The sequence below is a fragment of the Pristis pectinata genome, chromosome 10, assembly GCF_009764475.1.
Source record: "Pristis pectinata isolate sPriPec2 chromosome 10, sPriPec2.1.pri, whole genome shotgun sequence".
Lineage (NCBI taxonomy): Eukaryota > Metazoa > Chordata > Chondrichthyes > Rhinopristiformes > Pristidae > Pristis > Pristis pectinata.
Genome location: NC_067414.1, coordinates 43,696,872 through 43,702,871, shown reverse-complemented (window position 1 = coordinate 43,702,871; position 6,000 = coordinate 43,696,872).

Genomic DNA, 6,000 nt, shown 5'->3' with positions numbered 1-6,000 from the left:
GGGTGAAAACAATGAGGCCAGAGTTTTAGGTCTGAAATCAGTTGGAGTCAACCACATGGAAGGTGATCAGAGTCATGACTAGGCCAGACCAAATAGGATCTGCAGTTTTCTTTACTGAAAAGTAGTGAATCAGTTGGATTTTTGAATGGTAAGTGGTACCCTTTATTTTCTGGTGTAAGGTCACATTGCCAGGTTTATTTAAATACATTTTCACAACCAAATGGGATGTGAACTCCTGACACATGGGTTACTTATCTAGTGTCCTAACCATTACTTCATTGTATCCTCTATTGCATTATATTAGATCTGTTAAAAGATAACTCATCAAATTTGACCAAAAAAAATACTTACAGACCTAATGCAGACAAATTAGCATTAGCGTGGATGGGCAAAAATGTCAGCATGGACGTGGTGGGCCCATTTCTGTGTTGTATGACTCTGTGACTCTCAGTCTATCATTTAATAGCAATGGATCCATTTCACAATATTACTGAAAAGCAGTATTGTGTTCTCCTGAAAAGAGTACAGCACATTAAAATCTGCAGTATCTCCTCAGAACAACCTAAGTTAGAGGAACTTGCTGCACTTCACTTTAAAGTAGAACCCTGTTCCTACTCGATTTATTTAGTTCATCAGAGTATATTCAAAATTTTAAACTAAGACAAAAGGAATTACTAAAAGAAGTATTGATGACCAAATAACTGGAGAAGATGTCTGAGTCAATTCAGTTTATATTGTCAACTAAAATGGTAAACTCATTAATGCAGATGAGAGCTATGGTATTAGCAGTGCATAGCCTGCTATATTAAAAAATGTGAGATTACTCTCCCTAGCTATAAGTTCATGCAATTCCCCTAGCCTTCTACGTTTCATGATTCACTGGAGCCAGGCAGCTTGCATTTATCTATCTTACAAACTTTTACATAAACATGTAGAGGATAGGAACACTTAAGCCACCTGAATTTATAGTTGTATATAATATAAAGGGTTTTGGATGACAAATCAGCATGGTATATCTAGGATTACGTTTTTGGTGAAGGAATTTGATCATGCTACATTTCTGATATTTTATTTTCATATTTTAAAATACTGCAATCATGTCAGTACACAGGGATATTAGTAAACTACGTCTAAGCCATCCTGCCTTCATTTCCACATTGAAATGGAGCTTCTGCTGCATGACTTGAATCCCATTCAGAACATGAATGGTACATAAAATGGGCATATCTTTTGGGAATGATTTTTCTCAATTTTACAATTCATAATTCTCCATCTGCATCAGTTTTTCAACTATTGGAGATTGCAGCTCCCCCGCACCCCCTCTGATTCTGTAGGCAAATCAACAATCCTTTTCCTCATTTGAGATACTTGCAGGTTATCCCATCATTTCCCGTTTTTATTCCCCTGTGGGACAATATAACAATGGAAATAGAAGTGTACTGAATCAAGCTGGAATAATTTAGATATCCTTTCAAGCAATCGAACCAACAATCCTTTGGGTGAATGTTTCTTTCTAAGCTACTTGTAATAAACTTATAAATAAGGTCTTTATAAATCATTTACAATTTTATTACCAGTAACACAGAGGAAATCTCCCCTTAGTGTTTTATTGCATTTTGGCAAATTCCACCAGTTCAACATGATTCAATTCTTAAGTAGTATTTCAATTTACAACAGGTTATTCCTGTTTGGTGCTCCATTTCTTAGATCACCTTAGCACTGATTGTACTCAGTCCTCACTTAGATAAGCATTTGTAGGTAACAGGCCAAACCTAACATGCATTTTATTCTTTTGTAAACTTTACAGACATGTAGATCATTTAGATAAAGGAAACAGAAAATGTTTGAAATTCTCAGTTCAAATCAGATAAATGTTTGGGATTCCAAAACATTTCATAACATTCCAGCGTTGTTACTTGTTTTCTGTGCCCTGTGATGGTTTGTGAGATATGCACGTTTAACACTACCATTTTTTTTGTAGGAGATGGATCTACTGTGTTACTTTGCTACTTTGGAAGGTTGAAATTATTTTCTGCAATTTGTAATAATTTTGTTTTAATACTTGCTAATGCTTGAGAACATTTTTAGTAAAGCTTTGCATCTCACACAAGCATTAGTCTGGTATTAATTCAAGCACAAAGGGTTACAAGTACACCCAAAAAACAGTGATTACAGTTACTGTGCTGCACATAGTATTTTAATGTTGCCAATTCCATTAAGAATGCCTGCAACTATGTACCCCACGGTTATCAAAACAAATTGACTTTATTGCAAAACTGCCACTCCAGGGCCACATTTTCAGTAGCTCTTTTTAGGCTCAATTTTAAAATCTGCAACAATAATTAGGAGGTGAAAAAAAATGACAAAATAACTTGGGAAAAATTCTCTGCTTGTTCACATTCTGTAATCTGTGCTAATGATTCACAATTATCATGAGGCAATTAAGCCACTAATAAAGGAATAATACATTGAAAATTGTCCAATTACTAATTTTCATAATTAAGCTTAAACAATCTGAGGTAGTTAAGTATTCTTGAACTAATTATAACATCTATGTATTGTAACAATATAATCTGTGATGCAACAGAAATAGCATAAACCTTTGTAATAAATCTATCACAAAAATGGAATGCCTTTTTTTAATAACTCCAAGAGGTGATTACACTAGATTGTCAGGCAAAGTCTAAAGCAAGATGGACAATCTGGATACATTTTAAACAGAAAAAATTATTATTGTGACATGCTACTGTTGAACATATCATACAAAAGTATTTTGAACGGCATTTTTTTTTGTTTGAAAAGATATAATTTACATTAAGTGATGCAAAATGTGACTAAAATTCCTTTAAGAACTTGTGGATATGAGAGTCAGATATATGGGGTAGCTCATTCACTATTTTTACAATCATAAAGTCCGAATCCTTATGTACCAGCCCTCAGGGATATTAAAACCATGTACATCGCAAAACCATAAGACCCATGACAGCTACCAGAAAATGTAGGCACAAGTAAAAACATGAGAGAAACCAAAGTCTGACTTTCACACCCAATCCAATGCTGGCAGAACAAGAGCAAAAATAAACCGAGTCTTTCAGTAAATCAATTAATAATTGATTGATCACAGTCTGTGTCAACTGAAACTTTATCATATAAAGGGATCTGTACTTTGAAGGATCTTTTCTTCTCATGAAAGAATACATAACTTTTTAAATTGACAATAGACCAATGTAGCAAGCTCCAGATCATCAGTCACATGCCTAAGCTCATGCCACTTAGACCAAAACAAGTTACAGTCACATGGAAAATGTACTACACTATAAGGATCACTGTTTTCATGAACTGCTCTGATTTTATTTAAAAACTGCCATGACAAGCAACTGCTGCTCTAGGACCTTCTGAAGCAAAAACATTCTGTAACCAAACTTGAAACCTGATAGTATTACACACTATCATATAACATACCCATGATAGTTTGTGTTTCCTTCAGCAACCACACACAACACAATGACTTAAAACTGTTAACAAAGTAAAATCAAATTATTGATTAATGAGTTGTACTTGGTCAAAAATATTTTGAATAGAAGATAAAATGTAATATAATTTGAGGTATTCAATAATAAAAATTCCAACTGTTCAGAAGTAACTCTAATGAAAATAATTAATTGAAGTTATGTTTTCTGATAAATTTGAATTAATGAACATTGTTTTTTCTGTCTTCATGTAGAAATTGCCACGTAGTTAAATTTTGCAAGTTACCTGCCAAGAAAATCTTAAGTTGGGCACATGGATAAGAAAGGTTCAGAACGATATGGGCCAAACACTGGCAAATAAGACTAGCTCAGTTAGGCAACTTGGTTGGCACAGATATGTGTGGCCAAAGAGCCTGATTCCATGCTGTATATGGCTCTATCATGGTAGTGTAGCAGTTAGCGTAACGCTTTACAGCACCAGCAACCCAGATTCAAATCCGGCCACTGTTTGTAAGGAGTTTGTACGTTCTCCCCGTGTCTGTGTGCGTTTCCTCCAGGTGCTCCAGTTTCCTCCCACATTCCAAAGACATGCAAGTTAGGAAGTTGTGGGCATGCTATGTTGGCGCTGGAAGTGTGGCGATACTTGCAGGCTGCTCCCAGAACACTCCACACAAAAAGATGTGTTTCACTGTGTGTTTCGATGTACATATGACTAATAAAGATATCTTATCTTATCTTATGGGGAAATCATGATGAGCAAAATGCAGTTCCCAGTTTCTACCACAGCATTCTATTTATACTTCCAATTCATTCCTTAAAATGTACATTGCTGTATATAGATGCTGTACAAGAAAATAAACATCTTATGTTAACCATCTGATTCATACTTTTCTGTTAAGGTTCGCCCGATTTCTGAAATAAGGCTGGTAACAAGACTGTTTTATGTAATTCAAACTCAGCTGGAAAATATTTGAAAGCAAGCATGGGAGACGATGAAGTTTTAAACTGAGACGTAACATGGGCTCATCTTCAGCTGCTTGTCATTCACTTAAATGATCATTATTGCCTTCCCACTCATTGGCCCAACTTTCCTACTCAGATACAACATGCAAAGCTCAACCATCCCAAATTTTGGAGAGCTGGAATTTGTTGCCAGAAAAAGAATGGTGATGGTCTTGAAAGAGAGTTGGAGTAGTGAGGGCTTTCCTCTTTCACAAGAAATGTAAAAAATTCACTTAAAAAATATTTTTGGAAAAAGTGTTTTGTTTGGATAGTATTCCCAAAAATGTAGATATAAAAAGAAAGAAAACTTTTTATGCTTGTACACAACCAATTTGCCAGGGTATGAGAAAATTTAGGTTATATGTTTCAGTTTCAAATTCAGCAAGTGATCAGTTTTTAATCATGAATCTAGAGGTCAGAAGAAGTTATGAAAAATTGCCAACTAGTAATTGTATTGGACAGTGCAACATTTGGGTGCCAGACATTGTATTTCACAGTATTGGCATATTCATTGTAATGTAAAAAATTGTGTGCTTTGTGAAGTCTGCAGAATTCTTGCTGGCACAAGACACTTTAGCAGCCACAGTACACAGTGCATAGCGCATACATGGATGATATCAATTCTTTGAAGGCTTCTTGATGAAATTGTATCATAGTTACTTGATTGGGAAACTGCATTGGCCATTCACAGGGAACAAGCTTTAACATTGTCCTCACATAAAGGCCATCTTGATATCATATGACCCTGAGATTTCCAGGGCCAAGACAGCATGGCAGCAGTACGGCTGCAGTCTGACTGGAAGTACTGGAGATGTCACCTCCACTCTATTAACTACAGCATAAACAATGTTCTACTCCATGGACCAAACATTACCATCAGGGTAGAAAAGCTTCTGTGTAAAGACCATAGCATTCCTCAGCCACTTATGGAGTCTAGACAATGCAGTGCTGAAGCATCGCATTGTAACCTTGTTGATGCTTCAGCAATGAAGAAAATAGACAAAAGCCCAGATTCCGGATACATGTATGCTGCTGTCAGCACGAAAAAGATGATATAAAATCGCCTCATGATTTTGGGTACCCAAGTGTGGCTCTAAAAAGGAAGAAGTTTGTACTCCTTTGTTGAGGTTGATGACAAGCTCAGCAGCCAAAACTCATGTACTACTGCAGTACTTCAATGCCCCAGAAAATATTGGTACTTGCATAAGAAAGAGCGTCATTGCATTGTCAACTGTTTTAAAACAGGAATAATTGGTAAATTGCATCAGACCCTGGGGGTCAGTGGCAGATTAATGAAGTTACTAGAACAGGTCATCCAGAGGCATGGATTGCATTGGTATCCAGCTTAGTGCTACCCCACATAGTGCTGATTTGTTACAGCACTCTTGGTCCTGCACTCCGAACACTCACAGTTACATATCCTGCTGTATTTAAAAAAAAGACATCTGTTCAGGCTACATGATACTGTGCCCGGAACTTGGTATAAATTCCTGTCCACTGCAACATTAAAATGGTGATCTCACACTCC